This window comes from Cimex lectularius, unplaced genomic scaffold, assembly GCF_000648675.2.
Source record: "Cimex lectularius strain Harlan isolate CLEC.00 unplaced genomic scaffold, Clec_2.1 scaffold29, whole genome shotgun sequence".
Taxonomy (NCBI): Eukaryota; Metazoa; Arthropoda; class Insecta; order Hemiptera; family Cimicidae; genus Cimex; species Cimex lectularius.
Window position 1 is genome coordinate 1,277,999 of NW_019392675.1, and position 22,952 is coordinate 1,300,950.

At 35.9% G+C, this 22,952-nt stretch overlaps 1 protein-coding gene across 5 annotated transcripts in view; it reads right to left on the reverse strand.

Moving 5' to 3' along the window:
* LOC106661735 (SH3 and multiple ankyrin repeat domains protein 3) overlaps nt 1-22,952 on the reverse strand; it is a 289,318-nt gene that overhangs the window by 205,851 nt on the left and 60,515 nt on the right. The window contains exon 1 of one of the 5 annotated variants that reach the window (XM_024225454.1): nt 7,078-7,096. The exons of the other annotated variants lie outside the window; for them this stretch is intronic. The gene's annotated coding sequence lies outside the window, so the exon portion shown is untranslated. Of the gene's footprint in view, nt 1-7,077; nt 7,097-22,952 lie in introns of those variants that run through there. 5 annotated transcript variants of the gene reach the window in all.

Here is a 22,952-nt window from a genome sequence, read left to right on the forward strand (position 1 = left end):
GTCGCTCTCCATACTAGCTAGAATGGTGACTCATTTGGGGAGGAAGGCGTCCCAGTTGGTTGTTTCAAAAAGACCTACCAAATAGGCTTCAGAAACTTCTGGAAGGGCCATCATGGCAAAGGTCTGGAAACGCAAATGGATCGTGAAATCATGAGTAATTTACTAACCAAACTCTGGAAGGAGTGCTCCTGAAGAGGAAAGGTTGTACTTAACCTTTATTCCTTAAATCGTTGTTGGTCATCTCCATTATTACATAGAACTCTTCATTAAGCTTAAGACGTTTTATTTTATTTATTAATTTCCCAAACGTTTATTCAGGACTCTCGTGTGTATCCTTCAGGCTCATGCTTTTCCTCTCCTAGGATTAAGAATCTCAGACAGTATAAATCTTCTCACCAACAAAGATTGGAGGATAGATAGGAAGATAACACGATTTCACATCTTAAAAACATCGTGAATACATCTAATTCCATTAAAAAAGCTGAACAGAAATATTACCATAAATAAAAATCTCATATCTCCCAGATCTCTTAAATGCCAATCGGCAAGATCAAAAAAAAAATGAGTTTGTGATACGCATAGTTTTATCCAAATGTTATTTTTAAAATGAGGATACTTTGTCGCCTACGAATTAGCATAGTTGACCTAACTCAAATATTGTTGTTCCATCTGCCCACATTTTCTGCGTGGGAAGCAAGTTATCATGCTATCGTAACGCACCTCGGATGTCATTTGTCAGTTTAAAAGAAGAAAATCCTGATTGAAACAAATGGAGACGTTTATACATATGTTTGTCGTTTTAGAATTATCACTTTTTTTCATGGCAGATTTTCCAAACACAGCTCGGAAAATTGTACTCGGCCTGTTATCTGGAAAGCGATTAATCTCCGTCCGAATAAGGCGAAATGTTTAGATAAAAGCTTTCATTTGTTTCGGATAAAATAGCTCCACGCGTCATTGACCAGGAATCAGGAACAGCACGGCTCTACTTATTGTTACTTTGACCGCAAACTTCCTTTGTTGCCAGCTTGCGCAGGCAACCGAATCTCAATACAATTAGGGACCCCTAGTTGGTCCATTGACAGGTAATTCAATCAAACGTTAAAAAAATATAGAAAAAATAAACTACATCTTTAACATTTTGGAGAATGTAAATAGATAAATATATATACGAAATAAATATATATTGAGTGACGAATTGCTATATGTACAATATTTAGAAAACATTTGCCCATTTGTTTTTCAATCATCGTACGATTTGACGATATTGATCCTAGACTAATAATAACGACATGAAAAACAAAGGACTCCCGTGCCAAAAATTACTTTAAATTATGCTACTGTAATGTTTATAACATATATTGTAATAAAGTATATATTATTATATTAATTCGAAATTGAAAAGGATAGCTCTATTCAGGAACTGGTTTAGCAGTGGTCCGGATTTCGAACATTAATGCTTTGTGCTCATCTTCAGTCTATAAGATGACGGTCTCCAATTTAGTTACATTTATCTAAAAAGGGCATTTCTCTATTTTTTAATTAAATATAAGAGGTTTGTGTGCCATTTGAGTCTATTTTTACGAGGATTAATTTCACAAAACAGTGAAGCCGAATAAAGTAAAATACGACTCAATGTACGGAAAGTGAGTAAAAATATGATCGATAGAAAGATGGCTTTTCTCACGAACTGGTTTTGCAGTGATCCAGATTTCGAACATTAAATGCTCATCAACAAACTATGTAAGTTATGTACAGGCACGTTTCCAAGATGACTGGCTGACTGTCTTGTCGGTCTACAATACAGATCATTTTATCTAAAAAGGGCATTTGTCTGGTGAGTAAAAGTTTTATGGGCAGGTACTAGGAAGTACGGTTGATGGTTCTACCGACAACTTGGTTTTTGCAGCAGATTGTGCATGTAATCTACAAGTGCATTTTCCTAACAGGCATAGTGACTGTCTGACTGCCAGTAGTAGTAACAATGACTCTACATAACGTACTAATGAATACTCGCATAGGCTGATGAGCATTTAATGTTCAAAATCCGGACCACTGCAAAACGATTTTGTGGGTAGAACTAACCTTTTCACCTATTAAAAATAGTTTGTTCCAAAATTGCAGTTTCATTATTAAAATCCAAATATCGATAGAAAAGGTGTCATAACATTACGTGTTAATGTTTACAGTGATTATTTATTATTTAATGGTAACAGTTCAACAGCTAATGCCGTCGAATTTAAATTATTAACACTTCAGCAACTTCCGAAAATGGAATAATCTCGAGGAAATCGTCAAGTTTATAAATTCAACCTTTAATATTTTATGTAGAAGTATATAAAGACAAACGTATTTCTAGCACAATTTTCTCTGAAAACATTATATATTCACGGAGAGGCAAATAAATTATTACTTGATATTTTTACGGAATATTTTTCCTGTAGCAAGTGATAAATTTATTATTACCTCCATACTGTGTGGATTTTCTAAAAATTAACAAATGCAGATGAAATTATGGAATTCTAAGTAATTTGTTTATATATGATGCTTCTTGAACATCCAAACATTTTATGTTGATAGTATCAATTTTGTACAATTTAACAAATATCGCTAATAATGTCAATATAAATTGACATGATTATTTGGAGGTCGTGAGTTGCGGTCTGGTGTGACGTAGTTTTAGAAAAACATTTTCTTTATCATACTACGTTTCGATCTTTATTGAAATCATCTTCAGGGCTCAAAGTGTTTGTTTTCCGTGTGTGTCATTCTTGTCTGTCGTGTTGAGAGTGCCCTTTGAGCCCTGAAGATGAGATCAATAAAGATCGAAACGTTCGCACGATAAAGAAAATGTTTTTCTAAAACCTACGTCACACCAGACCGCATCTCCCGATCTCCAAATAATCATCAAGTAACGGTCACTAAACACCACACGTAAATCGACATATTCCATTTAGATTAAAACGATAATTTTTCATATATTCGTGTCCTATTGACCTCGATTTGTTTTTGTTTAGCAAATTCACTTCTTTAAGTGCCGGATTCTAGTTGGATTGGGTCAGAAGAGAGCCATGTCGATAAAAGTCCCCGGATGATCGGCACAATGTAAATTAACCTTCCTTTCTACGTTCAGCGGCGATCAATCTACCGAGTAGTCAATGGACTTGTCATGATCAATCAGCTCGCCTCCCTCTAGGGTTCGCCAAATCGTAATCTTGATCCACAAAGCCGAAACACGAAAAGCATTCTTAAAATCTCCGACTATGCCAGCCCGGTCTGGAATGACGACGAAAGATGAAAAGATAAGATCGCCCCCGATGGAATAGAGGAAAACGAAAAAACCAAAGCGAAGGACGACATTGATATAAAAACTTATTAAATTTGCTTAAAAATGCCAGAGGTGTATCGCCAGGGTCAGGAACCAGTTATTGTCATGGTATCAGATGTTCCTTTCTACCTCGCTTCCTCGCCCAGGAGTCGTTGCCTTATTTTCCGTTCATCTTTTCTTTACTCAACATTTACGCTTCAACAGGCTGGAAAATATGTCAAAAAAGCCTTTCGCCCAACGAAAAATAGTCAGTGGGCAGAAAAAAATAACTAATATTCATTAAAAGACAAAAGGGTTTCATTTTCTTTTAGATTTATAAAGTTTATGTTAGTTTAATCCTGTTATTAAAACTTTTAATTTGTTTAGCGTCTTCTAAAGCATCCATCCTATTCATGACCTAAGGAGTGACATCCTCTCCTGACAAGTATTGCTTTTTGGCTTAATTGGACAAAATTTGGTCAATCGGACCACGAAATCTAATGGACTATATGTAATGTTGTTGGTCTGTGTTGTTCTATTCATGTCACGTTTGATATCTGCGGTACGATTTTTTCAACAAGAAGTTCTTTGACTTCCCTTCCTCAAATCATAGTTACATGTTGAAAAGCCATCTACGGACTTAATGATGGTTCACTGAGGCTTCAGTTTAGACACATCACATATGACGTAATAAGGAGGCAAACAGACGGCTTTGGTGTCAAATTTCATTTTACAAAACCAGAACCGATCCTGAATATCCAAAAGAAGCCGCCCCATTTTCCTTCTTTTTCAACAAGAGTACAACGACCGTCAAAACCAAGACACGTCTGCATAGAAAAAAATATACAAGGCCCCTTTTAATCGTGTTACTCATTCGAGCCTAACCATCGGTTAGATCAATCCTACAATCTTTATACATAGTTCTCTCTCAGTTTCTTACAACCATGTTGATTGCCATCTAGGAAAACTGCAAGGTTCTGAGTTCCGTGGACGTGCGAACTCGTTACAAACGCCGTAATAAAACTGCGGACAAATTACTACATTGTGCAGTCTTCTTCTAAGGCATGACGTAAAGGCAATTTGCTCTTGATGCCCGTGGCCCCACCGGGGGAGAGTGTGAGACGTTCGCAGAACAATTAGAAACCGAGGAAGGAACGAAGAGTAAACAACGTGGGGGGATTCATTGTTTTATAAACATCTCCATGTTTGCTTTTGGGACCGAAATGTACAATAAGGGGACGTTCTCTTTTATTTTTAAACAAACTTCATTTGGCATGGAGTAACGCTTTTCTAATGCAATCCCGATGCAGCGTTTTATTCTAAGCAAATTCAGAAAGTTATAAAGATTTGTTATTATAAGGTGGAACAAACTGTTAAACAATAAAATTATGGTTTTTTTAATACTTTTTTTTGCACGTTAATTGTTGGTTCTAGTAACAACGAATAAACCTCCATAAAAGGTAACCATCCCTTCATAATCTTTCTGTTGAACAGTTATACTTGTAAAATTTAATTACATATCACATGTAATTACACAACTTTTACATCTATTGTTTTAAAGACGTAAAAAGCAAGCTTATCCATACAAAATAACGATCTACCTTTTCATTGTACGGAAAATAACGTTTTACCAAATATTCAAAACTCATTTAATTGGCTTTAGTTTAATGATTAACACGTTTATTTGGCATGTTCTGAATATGGTAAAGAAAACGAAACTTAAGACGATCAGAATGGTTTTTTTTTACAGAGCTAATCGGAAGTCGTCTGTGATAAAGCACATTTCGATTAATTTAATTCACCCACACCTCCTATTTTCTTTCATGCACGTAATTTACATCATTTTTTATCCGTTGGATGTGCCCAGCAGGTAATTTCAAACGTGGACTTCAAGAAAACAAACGCATTTCAAGGCTTAGCAATTATAAAACGAGAATCCGAGATCGACCCGTCTACGATTGTTGGTTGCGAACTTCCTGGGACTTTATAAAAAACTTTTTCAGGGGATTGATCTTGAACTTGACGAACCGAGGTATAAGATTACCAGAATTTCGTAAAGGTAAATAAAACAATTTATATTGGCTGGACGTCGACACCAAATTGTAATATAACATTATGTAGGAAACATCCATTAATTTTAAATAAGCTTTCTAAATGAGCGAACTTTTCAAAATCCAGTAATCTCTTGGAACTGCCAAATTTTTTTCATTGCGCCAATGAAATGTGTGTAGATTTTAATCGATTATATTTCGTGGTCCGATTAACTAAATAACTTCTTTCAATTAATTTATTATTAATTTTCAATTAATTTTTATGCAAGGTATAGGTTGAAATGAAAAAGCTAGTGTCACGAGCGGGAATCGAACCATGACCTGAAAAATGGCCACTTCTTAAGTCGCTGAGAATCGAATTCTGATTACACGAAATTTGAAAAATGGCAAAAAGGAGGGAAAATTCGAAAGGTTGTAGGTTGAGATGTGGAGTTGGTGTCCGAGTGGATCGAAGTCACGATAGATCAAGTGGTTAGAGTAGCGGCGTCTTGAGACGAAGGTCGTAGGTTCGAATCCCGCTCGTGACACTAACTTTTTCGTTTCAACCAATACCTTACATTAAAGATTAATTAACTGAAAGTAGATTTTAATATTCCAAGGAGAGTGTATCTTGTAAACCTTTTTTTGACATAATTTTCTCGGCCGATTTGTTCAATAAATGTGCCCGGTTATACCAAAAAACGGATGATAGTTTGGGTGTTATGATCGGAAATGTTAGAATGGGATTTTAACAAAACTTTCAGTATAAAGACCGAGGAACACATGTGCGACATTTGTATCAAGTTTCGTTAAACCTTGAAACTGTTTTCCCTTCATTTCATCATAGTAGTCACACTGTGAGCAACACTGATTCCAGGAAATGAAACTATTTAAAGGTTCTAATTGGCAAACATCAATAAATGTTAGTCCATATATATTTAATAAATTATTACTATAATATGGTAAACAGTTAAAACTGGTTTTCCCTCCATTCCACTTTAGGTAACACTGTAGGCAACACTGATTCCGGGAAACGAAGTGATTCAAGTGGTTCTAATCGTCTAATTAGTAAATGTTAGCGCGTGTATTTATATTAAATAAATTAATACTATAATTTGTAAAATAGTTGCCACCGTTTTCCCCTTCATTCCATCTCTGGTTGGACACTGTGAGCAACACTGTTTCCGGGAAATGAGGCGTTTAGTTTACTGGTACATATTTTGGATGTTAGTCTTGTAGGATGTAAAGAAAAGACTATAAAAACCGACTGTGTTTAGGTGAGAAAAGGTATACTGTTTACCATTATGTTTAGGACAAAATCCGACTAGAAAAAATTTAGCCTGAAGAAGTTCGGATATAAGCACCTTACAAATATGTATATATAAAATTAAATAATAACTTAAAAATACATCAATTATGTACGCTAGCGATAAGGCCCCATAGACGGCTTAAACAATTAAACTTTTTTTTTAATATAAGAAATATTTTGTATTTCATTGATTGAGACTTATATAATTAACTTCTACTTAGCAAATTACAACAATAAAATCGTATAAAAATTTGTAATTTTTGTTTTAGGCTACTGTTTGATGGGTTGTAACTTTACGTTATAGAAAGCATATATTCATCGCTTTCGTTGGTTTCATTTTTATTGAATTGCATATCAAACTGTCATTAATTGGCCTAATCGATCAATTCAAAAATATATTGTAGTTTATATAGGAAAAATATCGTACTCACTGCAATTTTATGTATATGGAGGCTCACCTGAAACAAAAGAAAGAAATAGTTAATAAGACTACAAAAAATATTTCTAAGGTGTCTAAGCTTAAAGGTTTGAAAGTTCATTGTTCCGCGTAAAAACAGGTGTGAGAAAGCAAAAAGAGATTGCGTTTATCCTGAGGAATGAAAGCAGTTAACGCAGCTGATAACATGTGGTTCGTTCACCTGTTGACGTGAGATACGGACAGCATTGTACCTGGTTGAGAAAAGTTTAGCCAGTACAAGCAGAATAAGGGTTCATGGCCTGGAGGGTGTTTTCACTTAAAGAGCCGGTTACGAAACGATGTTCTGTAAAGCGGTTTCGATTTGAGCCGGAGGGAAGTCCGGAAAGATAATGTTCGAAATTGCTACTTTTCCGACCGTTCATCACGGCGTTGTGGTTTCGGTCGGAATGGCGGCCCAGGTTACAGCGTTTGTGAAACAATTTGACCGACGTGGAAAATTGCAGTTGAATGAACACAAGTAGTTTATTCGGAAATTGTCATTGCCTGTCCTTTTAATTTTTCTCCTTTTTCCTCCTGCAATTCTAATTTTGACAATTACATTTGTGATAGATAGTCAAATGTACAGGATGTACATTTGACTTCCGGTTCACGTTCCATTCAAAATCGAGCAAAATAACAAAAGGAAGGCCAAATATCAAGGTCTCATCAAGAAAACTGATATTACATAAAATGTAGTCGGAAGCAAAATCTGGCGTTCTTCCTTTTAGACGTGTCCGATCATTTTGGTCTATCAGACGTCTCTCGTCTTCTCTTCATCTTCAGTGATGTTATTTAAACAGCTTTAATGATATTTTCACAACGCCAACCCAAGTTAAAGAAAGAATGATGAGATTTATCAACAGACGTTCGGTGATAAACCTTTATTCTAGTCGTTGCCGATTATTTTTGGCATTTAGACATCTTGCATTCTTCAGTGATGAAAAATACAAACTCATCAAGCTGTCTGATAGACAAAGCTACGAAAGAATAATGAGATTTATCTAGGGGTCTATGGGGTGGTAAACCTATATCCTCCTACCTAGGTACTATCGTCACTGTTTTGGACGGTTAGTGTGTATACTTGCAATCGGGCTCATTTTATGTCCGTCGTGAAATTTCTACATTGCCTTGCCACGTTTCAACGAACGGTAAAGTAAAAAGTAAAGTAAACCCTGCCATTCAGGAGAGTCCTACAACCCATTGGGTGTCACGGTCTAGGGGTCAGAATTATTTGAACTACTGCAATAATTTTACCGAATTAATCTAAAATAAAATTAGACAGGCTATGGATTCGAATCCGAAATCGCTAGCCTAGCACCCTCACTCCTTGATAGATTAGGTCTAGCTGTGGATGATGTTTGTGAGTAATGTTTCTTCGGCCCTGAGTTGTGTTGTTGTCCTCGTTGGACGTGTTTAGTTAAAAGATTATAAGTTACTTCTTTCAATCAATTATTATTCATTATTCTTTCTATGCAAGTTCTTGGTTGAGATAAAAAAAGGCAGTGTCACGAGCGGGATTCGAACCCACGACCTTCGGCTAAATATGCCGCTGCTCTACCACTTGGGCTATCGTGACTTCGATCATCTCGGACACCAACTCTCCATCACAACCTACAACCTTTCGAATTTTCCCCCTTTTTGCCATTTTAAAATGCCGTGGAAATCGGATTGGATTCTCAGCTCCACTCTCCAGGTTGAGCTCAAGTGGTAGAGTAGCGGCGTATTTAGCCGAAGGTCGTGTGTTCGAATCCCGCTCGTGACACTGACTTTTTTATCTCAACCAAGACCTTGCATAGAAAGAATAATTAATCGATTGAAAGAAATAACTTGATCAATTGACCACGAAAACGTAAATGGATTAATATTATAAAGTTAGTACAATTTGAAAGATTAGTTTCGCAAATTGCAGCCCATTTTTATGGAAAAAGACAAACGTTCATCTCCTCTTTTGTTCTATAAGCGTTATACTAAATGGTGTATATGTTGGGACATTTATATTCTGCACAATCTGGAATAGTTGGCCTTGTTTCGTATATCATGTGTGCGAAACAAACCGTTGGCAATAAATATTTTAGAAGTTGGCCCACTTCTGCGCCATAACAGAGAGATCTGCCATATTTTACAGATGGAGAATTCCAAGAACGCACCTAAAAGAACAAGTTTAACAAAGAGTAATATTATGCTGGGGATTTAAATTTCAGAGAAATTATAAATTAAAAAATCATTTCTAAAAAAATACTTCCGATATTGTTTTTATATAATGATTAATTTTGCTTACAATAATAATTATTATTAGCTCTCGATGTTTCCCATCCTATACTCCCAGCGGAGGCTTTAAGGAGCTTTAAGGCTATAGTCTCAAATGTTGGAAAAGAAGAATGGCTAGCGCGAGAGTAACATGCGGACATTCAGTAAATATTTCAAAATCCTAAATACGTCTACAAATCGAGATAATTAAGACTGTTTTGCCCTGATAATGACCTTAAAATAGGTCGAATCTTGGCAGTTACAATTGAATTTGCTTTTTTATCAAGACCGTGATCCCGATTATGTAATTGTGGATACAGGTCATAGGGAAGTTTTAATTTCACTTCGTTTCATTTTTTATATTTTTTTATGAAGCGTTATATTGCGAATAACGGTAACCCAACTTTGTAGTAACAAGAAAAAAATGTACTGTTAATAGTTTTAATATAATTTGGCGGATTTTTCAATGTCTCTTTTGAAACTGGTTTGTTCAGGGATAATTCAAATTTTGAAAGTTCCAAGGCAAATATTGTTATATGAAGAAATTAGTTTGTTCGATAGTTTATAAAGCATGTAAGCAAATTTTCGTAACAGCGAGGGAGGAAGTCATTGTTGAATGTCAGGAACAGCAAAAACAAGGAGATTTAATGCGTATACAAGAGTAAATTGAGTTTAAAATTACAGCCGAAAGTTTATCTTGGGGCTTGAGATGGCTTACTCCGAAACCATTAGATCAAGCTCCACTAAACGGTTATCCTCTTATTATTTAACTTTTTAATGGCGGCATGCTATCCAGGATGGAGTTTACCATCTTGAAGGTAACAAAAGCGCATTGTTTAAAACTAAAAACGAAAAACGTCCAAGCTGAAAGGATAGCGGTGAATCTCGGACTCGTGACTAAAATGAGAAAAGTTCGTGAGCACAATCGAACGGAAACGATTCGAATAATCTCGATCTTGCGATGCCACAAAATAGCCAATTATGGGGAGCCTACAGGTGTTGATAAACGTCAAAACACGAATGGATTCAGAAGCACGTTACTCTTTTAAACGACTAAATAAGGCAGCAAAATAACATTACAACAGCAAAAAAAAAATTATACGTCAATAACTACATTTGGGCCTACAATATTGAAAATATAAATACGAAAACATTTATGGAAACAAACAATATGGAAACAAAATAGGAATTATGAAAAATTCTAGACAATATCAGCACTAAAATGCATCGCCTAAAAACATACGAACATCATAGAAATAAATTTATCTAAAAAGGGCATTGCTCTATTATTATTACTTTTTTAAACATAAGAGGTTTTTTTTATTAATCATTTTTCTCTATTTTTACAAGGCATAAGTTCTCGAAAGAGTCAGCCCTAAAATTCAAAATCATTGTATACAAGGAGTACTATCGATAGAAGTACAAGGAAGTGTAGTTTCCGGATTTCGAGCAGTTAATGCTTATAATCAGATTATGCAAGTTACCTACAAGTACGTTTTCAAGTATGACTTTGCCTTTGCCTGTCCACAACCTACGTGCAAAACGTAGATAGCGGACAGTCAAAGTCAATCATACTTGAAAGCGTACTTGTAAGAAACTTGCATATTCCGATGATAAGCAATTATTCCAAAATCAAAGTTCCAAAATGGTAACAGAACCACCCATTATAACTATTGCAATATCTATCATACCGATTTGTTATTTTGAGGAAGTACAAGTACCACAATTGCTGACAAAAAAGGATCCTACAGTGAAGCTTAAATGACGTGGTATATCAATTTACTACTTCAAACTTTAGACTTTTTTAAACAAAATATTTTTGTAAAATTAAAATGCTCATATAGAAGTCCTGCTGGATGTCGCCCGCGCAGATCAGGTTCCGGGCTTGGGGTTGAATTCAAGTCGGTCACGGTGCTCCGATGGGTCGTCGGATGCGCACATCTTGTCTGTATGTATATTTACGTTTTCGTTTCTATTTGATAGAAGTCAAGTTAAAAACGAGAGACTAGCATGTATGATATCGCCGTAGTATACATATAAAACACTGTTAGTAACCAGATCGAGACGCTCAAAGGGCTGCCGTTGGAAAAAATACGCGTGAAAAACAAAAACAAAAAGTAAAAACATGCGGAGGCCCGACGATGACCCCAGTAGTTTGAAGACCCATAACCCTCCTACAATAAATACATATAAAACAGATCTTGTCCAAGCGTGATTAATATTCTATCGTGTTGTCGTCGATATTCAAATTAAGAAGAGTTACAAGTCATTCAGAACTTAAAAAATGAGAAGTGCAGTAACCATGGAAATGATTTTAGCTATGGAGAAAAATGCTGAAAAGTACTAGGGGGTCGCCGCTTGACCGCCATACTTCAAGACAATCACTAATAATTTCCGTCAAAACGTTACTTTTTCATATGCATTAAGCAAGGGAGATCTGAAGAAAACTAAGCCCTCAAAGACAAATACGAACAATCTAACAATCTACTAAGACGCAAGAGATGTTATTAGAATTCCAATGAACACATAGCTGTATAATCTTAGTTAAAGATATAAATCGAAATAGATATATATCTAGTTAAGGCGTAAGAAATTCCGGGAAATGAAGAAAATTCTGAAAAATAGCAAAAAGAGATAAAATAATACCTAGTAGTAGTAGTAGTCTTTCGACATTGCCATACTAAATTCTTGAATCAAATTATACCAGGTATCTTTTTCCTTATTTACTTTCCACATTCTCATGACCTTCAATGGAAAAACAAAGTTCTTTTTGTTTTAGTTTGGGGAGTCCCCATTACCTGTCCCTAGTATTGGTGGAATGGTGATAGAACAACAAAGTTAATAAGCTTTCAATGTTGAAAAACTACATAAGTTTTCGAGAAAACAGGAAATGAATGGATTTTTCGAATAAAATTGATATTTTTAATGAGAAAAAATAAAAATTATTGTCAAATATATTACATCTATTATATATTACATTTATTAGGTTTCGTGGTCCGGTCGACCAAATAAATTCTTTTCAATTAAACATTATTTAAGTGAAAAGAATTTATTTGGACAGTCAGGACAATCGGACCTCGAAACCTAATAGATGCAATAAGAAAAATGATGTACACTTCACTAAAGCTCTCCGTGACCATTTCATTTGTCGCCGAGAATCAAATAGATTAACGACATTTGAAAAGTGGCAAAAAGGAGGGAAAATTCAAAAAAGGTGAGGTTCAGATGGGAAGTTGGTGTCCGAGTGGATCGAAGTCACGATAGCCCGAGTGGGAGAGCAGCAGCGTATTTAGCCGTAGGTCGTGGGTTCGGATCCCGCTTGTGGCACTGACTTTTTTTATCTCAACCAAAACCTTAATTAAACATTAATTATGGTAGATAAGTTGAATGTTATGAAATATGGGATTATATGTCAAATCTTAACTCCCATTCTAAAAGAAATTAAGTTTAATACAGAAGGCATAATGCAGTTAGTACAGTGAACAGGAAGTAAATCGTACTAGGGACATAAACGATTTAGCTCCTAAGGATTTCAGTACAAAAGAAGGAATTTTTTCCCAAATCTGTAGGCTTAAAACAATATTGTAACATTCCAGAAAGGGTCGGAGCACCGTCATGAAAAGAAAAAGGCGGAGGACCGAGGCCGCCCGGGGGAAATTGGAGTGGCCCTTTGAAATTGCCTGAAGAGCAGCCCTCCTATTTCCTTTAGGGCGACCAAGCTAAGAAGGGGTGATAAGAGGAACGCCCTTCCAGATATCGGAATAATAAATTTCGAGGAGTTGATAGGGCCCACGTGATTTCCACCGGTGCTCAAAGGTCTTCCTTTATCCTTAGGTTCAACCCGTAGAGGTTTGACGATTGTTCCCAAGAACTTTAACGTGGTAATGATGGCATTAGCAAATATCTTATGTTTTATTGTAAAAATGGGTATGTAATATTTTACATACTTTCAAACCGGACGAGTTAAATTATCGGAGACGATTTCCAGGGCAATGCCCATTATCGACCCCAGACCTCGCACTCTTTTGATTTACATGCACTTACATCTGGACACATTGAAATTTATATAAATGAACATAAAACCCAGTGTAACATTTTATTTATCTGATTGTCGCATAGTAATATGTGTTTTCTTAGTACTCTTTCCAGTTTTGGAGAAAAATTTAACAAGCCAATAAAGACAAAAATGTCTTAACAACGAGCTTCAAGATAGGTCGTAAAAGTCAACGATCACGTCAAATCCTAAATATCTTACTTTATTTTCTTCGGTGGTTTAAAGTGTAAGACGGTCATAAAACGAAACTATTTCAGCATATGTTTGTATTTACGTATGATATGTAATCCTATGGTGTTAAAAGGGACACTGCGGAACTTCACTACTAGTTAAAATAAATATTAATTCTCAGATTTCATATCTCAATGTTAGAACATTCTGTCTTAAAGAAGGTTGAATAAAGAGGATTTTTAATTAACTTTAAACAATCAGTAATAAATATTTTACGAAAAACAGACCAACTATTGCCTTTTGTAGTCATAATGAAAACTGGATTACAATCACTGCAAAACGTGTTACGTGATATAATAAATGGTCCCACCGATGTTTTTCCAACAATATGCCATACAATGAGATACGGCGTTTTGTTTTATCAAAAGTATGACACATAAATGTACACGTTTTGAAATATACTCTCGTTCAGTTATGCCTGTATCGATAAAATAAGAAAACAAAAGAAACAATAAACACGATTGTTTTCGTTTCGCCAGCGGTATGTTTATCTCAGAGATAATTCGACAATCGAATCCTAATAAAATATATTAATTGAATAGCTAGAAGAATCGTTAGAAAAAAAGGCCCTTGGCAGAAAGGTAACTTTAGGTGATAACTACGGACGACCTGACTGTTGCCAAATGTTCTCTCTGGTCTGAACCGTAATGGTTTAGTATGCCGTACTTCAAGAAAAGCGAAACGCGAGAGCCAAAAAAGCACATACCAGTGAAGTTAGCGAAATGCAGAAACTCATCTGCGAAAAAATGAAAATATGTCGACAAGGATTACCACTTACGGCCTAACTGCTGTCAAATGATCTTCTATGTTGTCTTGGGTCTAACCCGTAAGAGATTATACCCATACTTCAGGAAACGAAAAACACAAGATACAAAGCTCAGACTCATCGCAGGTGGCGAAATGCAGAACCTTGTCAGAAAGGATGACTGTACACGGAAGTAGATTACTACGTACGACCTACGCTGTCCAAGTGTCACTGCATGTTTTTTTAAGTCTCCCGTATATGTTTATTCTGCACTTCAAAAGAAGACCAAGTATAAACTGAACATGTGTAAATGGCAAAATAAAAAACTCGGCAGAAAAGATGACTATGGGCGAAAAAAGATTACCAAGTACGACTAAACTGTTCTTACAAGTCATTTTTCTAAACAAGAGAGAACGGACAGATTCCACCATGGGAGATAGCAACTTGCAAGACCTCGATCGAAAAGAAGAAAAGGAAGAAATGAGGATTTACATCCTGCATGTTTTTTCTTGTGTGTTACTTATACTGTAGCTACTGAAAGAACAAACATAAGAGTCAAAAACTTTATAGTCTTAGCCCACATTCAACTTTTATGGTGGCGAAATGCGTCTGTTGGCAAAAGTTAAATAACGTTAAAAGGTTTTTACATTTCAAAATATGTGTTTTCAGTTAACTTCTATCTCCAAGTGTTTCAACAGAACTGAACCGAATGCGTTAAGTCGAAATTAAAATAACCCATAACAAAAACAAAAAACACAACCCATGTTTTTATTTATTCCAATTTCCATTTGTTTGTTATTCCAAGCGGAAGAAGATATGAACGTAGGGAGTGTTTCTGACTTAGTAGAACTCCGTTTTGTTTATTATGATTGTCAGTGTTAACCCAGCCCGCCGTTCCTCGTGACGTCAACCAAAAGGGTTCCGCAAACAAACTTGATTGCTTCCGGGGCCGAAATCCCCTCAAGGAGATTTCCTTATTTTCCAAGCACAAATAACAGCCGTTTAACAGTTGACGTAAGAATCCGTGGGATGGTGTGATTATTTTTAGGGAGGATTCGGCCTATTTTAAAACTAACCAAACTGGATCAAATCCGAGGCATTGGGGTTATATATCGATGGCTGGACATATTTTCAACTTTGTTTGGAACACAAAAATAATTGAATAGTTGAGCAATCCTAAAAGGATTTCATTTATCACCGAAACATAAAAGGATGTATTTTGTTAAAAGCAAATGGATGGTAAAAACATTGTCGTGTGCTGATCAATATGCAGAAAAAAAGTTGCATTATTGTTCTCCAATATTTTATTCTTGAAAAAATATATATAAAATAAAAAATATGATATAAGAGTATAACAAAATACGTTTTAAATCCAATTCATAGTTTTCATCGTAAAACTATCCCACTGTCTAGTTATAAATTACAATTCCTCCAACGAATAGTACAGATATCTTGGACTTTCCTTGGAAAAAGGACTTACATTACTTAATCGACACGCACGACTAAAACGAACTGACCGTAACCTCAGAGTGCTGAGGAGTCTAAGTGACAAAAGATCTAAACTAACATTACTTAACAAAAAACTATTGTACATTACCCTAATCGCCTCAATTTGGACCTACGTCCTTGAACTATAAGGGACATCCAAGCGTTCCAATCTTAACAAAATTCAATCTCTACAATCCAAAATCCCTCCACAATATTTGATGCTCAATTCTACATGACCAGACATACTATCCACTCCGACATTAAAATACCCCCATACTATCCCAGTCCCGCTATAATAAATTTTACTTCAAAACATCCTCTCATGACAACCCGATAGTTCGCAACCTCCTCCAGCTAGTCTCAGCTCAACCCTCTTAGAAGACTGACCTCGCGATCATCTGATTTTGTGACTTCAATAACTCTACGGATTGCTGTTGACTTCAAGCCATAATGGCCAATTACAGCCACTTACACTAGATGGTTCAACTCAATCACGCCAGACATGTAAATGTGCACACAATATTCTATATGTGCAAGTGTATATGTATTTTTGCTCGTTACATTTTCTATGCAGTTATAAAATAAATAAATACATGAAAAAAGTCCAATATGGTGAAACACCCACAAATCAACCAAGCAAATATACGCTATTTTAAATTTCATATGAATTTTAATAAAAACATAAGTTAATTAAAATTACTTTGATTGCCAGTTGGCTGCGCTGTAATTGGCGCGTAAAATACGTAGTTTCATTTTTTAAGTGATATTGAAAATTTAATTTTTGAAGTAGAAAATGAAAAGGCGTTGAAAGAGCTAGATTTTGTCCTCGGCTGAAAAGCATAAAATTTCATATCCGTCACTCGTGTATTGTTGTTCGCCGCGTAAACTCCGTCCGTCCCCTGTGCTCGTTATCTCGTTTCCTTCGAGAGGAGGAAGTGGTATCAGGAGATTAACATTCAACCGCTGTCTCGGAAACACCATGTCCCATCTTAATATCCGGAGCTCGACATCTATACTTTCCAACAGTTTGGTTACCTAACTGCAATCAAATTGTCGTTCCAGGCCCCCTGTGTCACGAGGGAGAGAATTTTCTGCCTCTTCCCCATACTTGGGACGTTAAGGTTCAGACGCTAAAGCGGAGGAAAAAAATAACGATATTTTACTCGTATAGGGATTTCGCCATTACTTTCTTACTTAATACTTTTCTTTTCACATTCCATTATGGAATGTAGCCATCTTAGATAGGCGGCCGACGCGACACACCTTCAGGTGATCACGCCACTACCTGAGCCTATCTCCTGAAATGATTAAAAAAATGTTATGTCGGAGAGATTACGAAGAATGGACTGTAAGAAAAAAAGCGTATTTTAGAGTGGAATCTATTGTAGCGAGACTAGGCCAGAGTTGGGGTTGTATGATATGTTAAGATTAAAAAAGTAATTCCTGTCATACAGGTGGGCTTAATTTCCAACTGTCGGGTGTCTCGGACGAGGAATTAAACAACTTCAGAATATTTCCTTCATACTATTCTCCCATAACCGCTAGGATGGCAAATACGAGTCGGACAGTGTGGATGGTTTGGTTGATGGTATAGCGGAGAGCTTCGACCTACAATTTTGGATTGAAGGAATTGGATTTCGATAGGTTGGCATGGTTGGCTATTGAGAGGTGAGTTTCCAGCTTAGTGATCTCGAGTTGGATCTTTGTTTGGTCTTCAAACATTTTACATCTGAGGAACCTTTTAATCGGACATGTGGATTCTACGTGAGCCTTTTGTAAAGATTTAGTCCAATATGTCGTACACTGAAAGCGACAGGCGGAAAAGTTGATAACAATACGAACTATATATTGAGGTTTCTTTAGGCTTACCTTGATAAACCGAATGGCCAAAGTCAAGGTCCTACAATATTAAGATGAGTTTGGAAGTAGGTATCGGTGACGATATCAATATTGGTAAAAAATATTGCTTTATTGTCTGTATTGAAGTTTAATGTGTTGGGATACAGTGGAATATCAACTGTGTGAATTGTATAAAAGAAAGGAGCAAGTAGGCTGCTCTGGGTAAAGACAGCTGAAATGGGATAAATAAAAGAGTGAGACTTGGAGGTAGCCAACAAAGATTAGTTCTTCCATTAAACGAGACCAGGAAAAAACAATTCAATGATGTAAATTTGAGCAAAATTTTCTTTTTATGGACGAAAGCCATACATGACATCGCTGATATATGGGATCCAAGGTTCGAGACCGTATATTTCAATAATTCACGCAGGGCAGGATCGACGACAGTGACTCTCAAAGGTGAAGAACACGATTTTTGCTACCAAAAAAAATGCGGGAAGTATTACAGAAATATTCAACACATTCACCTTCAAGACATTCCCTTTTCTACAATGTACAGTCTTTCGACAACGTCTTTCACATTTTATATTTTTCATACTCTTACTACTTTTCATAAGACAGCATTTCATACCATATAAAATTCATATAGATTTCGTAAGACACAACACTTTTCTTTTCAAGACGGATTGTTTGTCATTTTCCGCCCCCTTTCATAACAGCAAGGATATCGATTGAGACTGGTCGAGTTTTTATGACCGGTCGTGCTTTACGGCTCAATAAAATCACGTTTATCCCAGGTTAACAAAGTTTAGGTCAAGATGGAACGTTGATTCCTACCTCCCAGTCATAATTTATCTAAAAACTGGAAACAAAACGGAATATAGGATTTGTGTTCGGTTAAAATGATAAGAATCAAGCAATTTACATAAACATAAACATGTATTTCCTCCATGCGACAATAAAGTTAATTAAAACAAGCTAATAAAAAACCACACATATTCCTGATAGTCACGAGGCTAAAACCGTATTATACATTACACTCATAATTTCATACTTCGAAAAAATGATAATATGTATGGTAAAAATGTAAGATGAATTAGGCTTCAAAAGAATCGAGTGAAGCTTGACTGAATACGGGAGAAACACAAAGATCAAAGAACGAATTATGGAAATTAAATTGTCAGATTTATTCAAAATGATTAAAAAAATCCTTGCTGGTGCAGACGAAGTATGTAATTTAAGGACGCTCTTACATCACGTCACGCTCAAATAAACTTCAATGGAGGTAAAATGTTAAATCCCCATTTTTTTGCAACATTAACTAATTTTACAAATGCACATGTATTAAAAAGTTATTATATTGATTATTCGGAGATAGTGAGACGTAGGTTTAGAAAAACATTTTGTTTATCGTGTCACGTTTCGGTCTTTACTGAGATCATCTTCAGGGCCTGGGATTTATAAACATTGTTCAAATTTATAAATACATGTAGGATGTGAAAAAATTAATTTATACTACGCTCGAAATTTTAGATTTAAAAAATATAGATGAATAAATAAATAAATATAAACATTATTATACTGATTATGTTCTAAATAAAATACATTACCAATAAAAAGACCATGATAAAAAAAGACATTGTTTAAATTTTTCGCCCTTAAGCTACACATTTTCATTGAAGACTTTTTTTTACAAGGGTTTGCAACAACAGAGGTTATATCAACTCTCGGGGTGCAGGTGTTTTTGAAAAAAAGCCCATTTGTAAGTATGACGAGTTCGAATGCAGGGCCTCTGGATTCGAACCCGGGACCTTTACCTTACAATGACGAGCTCCGTGCCAACGTCTAAACCGTTGCGGCCACCGACGCCCCCTCATCGAAGAATTTATTATACACATGCATGTGAGAATGTTACTGTCAAAAAATATTGATTTGTTGTTACAAATTGGTAAGGTTGGATACACCACACCCCTTAACATCCTTATGCAAGTCATGTGACTTAAGAAATAATATATATAAAAGCTATATATATATATATATATATATATATATATTTCAAATAATCAAGGTGAGTTAGGGCATCAGATTTGAGATAATGAATTAAAAAATATAATAAAATGCGCCTGACAGACCTGACAAGGGACACACGAATGAACCTTTGACCTCTTAACTCGTTTGTCTTATGACCTTAGATAATAATAAATAATTGTTCATATCCGCCGCTCTACCGACCCTCTACTCGTTAAGCCGGATATAATAACAGTCTGCTGGGGGTAAATCGGGGTTAATCTAAACTGATAAAAAGCGCTTCTCCGCTTTGTCCCGGCGGCCATATCGGTTCACAAAAATTGCGGAAGTAACCACTCGAAAAGTGAAGTTTATTGTCGGGCCTTTCCAATGGGAACGGGTAGGAGAATAAAATCAATCGGCTGCCCGGCGCGTCAGTGGTTCATGTCAATCTCGGAGAGACCTGTTATTTCCGAGGAGCGTCGAATCCAACGGCGATCCGATCAATTTCATCCTAACCGAATCATTACGGATGAGAAATATGGAAATCGGTTATTTCCGATGGCAAAACACAACTGATAGAAGAATAGAAGCACTGTCGCGAGATTATATCACAATGCTGCAGTAGTTCAAAAATTTAAACATAAACCCAATTGTAATAAACTAAATATAAAATAGTTGAACTAGCTCAACTGCTTTGTTTGTTTATGTTGAAAGAAAGGCAAAGTAAATATCAATTAGCAAATAAAAAAGACAATCAGGTAAAAAATAAAACATTTTCAGCTTAACCTAACCTAAATTGCGAGAATTCCTCTTTGGGTTGAAGGTTGATAATACGCGACCGACAGACCAAACAGGTAGGTTACAAATATCAAAATGATAGGATGTCAACAAATTAGAAGTGTTTCTTATTTGATGAAAAAATATCAGAAACCCAGATAGTTGGGTCGTTTCTGTGGCTAAGGTCTCTCATAAGCGTTTCGCCATTTCACCCTCGTCACAAACTACCAATCGTCAGGGGTTTGGAAGGCCATTTGGTTTTACAATCTGTAGAAATAAATGTTAGATTCCGTGAGCTCTGGTAGGTGACATGGTCGACTTAAGACCATTCCAATATGCCTAGTCTCGGAATTTTGGTCTGTTCGACGCGATTCGCCTTTTAGCCATGGTCATAAACCGATTCACCACTGATGTTTGGAGAGCCATTTGATTTGACAATCCACAACTTGATCTTTTAGATTTCTTTGGGAGTTATAGTGCGATCGTTTTGGTTCATTCTTGTCTGTCTAGATTTCCTACCTTGGTCTGTCATACGTCTTTAGCTATTTACCAACTGGAAGGTAGCCTGGTCGTTTTACATCATCCTGGTCTCAACTAGTCTTGCTGTTTTGGTCTTTCCGACGAGTTTCGACATTTCACCATCTTCAAAATAATAAGCCTCAAAAACAAAAATAACAATCAATGCTTTAGAATGGATTTCATCGATCAAGGCAGAAGTGAAGTCGTTCTTGCCAAATGAAGAACCGGGCATTGTGAAGGCACTTTCATGTTTTCCCACATGCAATGAATTTTTAAACTAAATACTGATTGATAACATGCCAAATTTACAACCATCAAAGACTGTTACACTTATTTGAACTAAACACTACAAGACATTCTTGGCGACGGACAACAACCAAACTTTTATAACCTTTAATTTCAAATAAAAACAACATTAAAATAAAACATACAATCACAACCTAAGTGGGTCCTGACTCTAAAACAAACTTCCAAGTTTACAAGGGTATCGTAAATGTCTTGTTCTATCAGGTTGAAATGGGATTATTCACCTCATAGGTACTCGGGCATTCGATTCGGCAGGAGAATGACAGGGTTTGTTTTTCCAATTAAGAAGACTATCCAGCTATGGAATGGAATTCCGCGAAGGTTTTGCGGTTAAACCGGCTGGCGAATGCCACTCTTTGAATTCCCAAGAAAGGAGTGCATCCTTAAGTAACGACTGGAGTCAGAACGGGCCCTAAAACTCAGTTTTATACCACAAAGGTCACACGTATTCTAATCGATTGGAGGCTTGCAAACAGCATTTTATTTTTTGTCATCCCAGGCAACTTTCGAACGCAGCTGTATTACGTTTTTAAAATGTTAACCGGTGGGCGAAAGTCACCGTTGTGTATAAATCGTCAATATTATTTTGTCTCTCGTGTTCCTTGTCAGTGTTCTTTGTCAGTTATCTGAAACACGAATGGTCCATATAAAGAATGATTGTGCAAGAATATGAAAATAAAACTGTCTCTTCTAACATTACTTTTTTTAACCTTCTATACAGTCTATTTCGACATCACAATGAATATGTTAGCTAGTTATGCAACGAAATAAAAAATAAGAACTACATTTTCTTTTTCCATAGTTATTTACAAAGTCTGGTAACACACGTTGTTTATACACCGTGTTTAAGCACGATAAAGAGTGCCCTTGAATGCAGAATGATTTTCCTTCTCATCAGCGATTATGAACTATTAATAATTTGAGAAAGAGATGGAGTGAGAGCGAGAGGGAAATTGTGAAATGATAAGAGCAGAGGGGAAAAGAAGAGAGAGAAGAACAAAATAAAGAGAGAAAAGAGCAATTGAGAAAATGAGAAAGTGGGAAAAGGTATAAAAAGAAATAGAGAGGAAGAAAGAGAGAGGGAGATATAGGGAAATAGAGAAAGAGAGGTACAGAAATCGATCGACAATAATAATAAAATCGACAGAAACAGAATAGAGTAGGAACGGAAATGTAAAGAAAGAATGGAAATGGAGAGGAAACGAGGAAAAACGAAAGAGAAAGAGAAAAATGAAAGAGAACAGAAAGAGAAAGAGAAAGAGAAAGAGAGAGAGAGAGAGAGAGAGAGAGAGAGAGAGAAAGAGACAGACAGAGACAGAGAAAAGTGGTGATGGGAGTTAGGGACGTCTCATCTCATTTCAATTTTTCATCCTTCTATCTCGTGTGATATATCAAAATTAATCAACATATTATGAAAATTGTAAGCTGTTTACTTTGCGGTTAAAAACCAATATCGTTTTCACTTTTTAGCTGCTTAGAGGGTTTCCTTTACGAAGGAAAAACTAAAAAGGAAGTAAAACTTGGAACAAACAGATCATTAGTAAACAATGAAAGACAAGAGGGAAGACGCCTAATATTTAATTGGGAAAGAATATGATAACTGAAAACAGTTTTTCACCGTGTTGTTAAATAA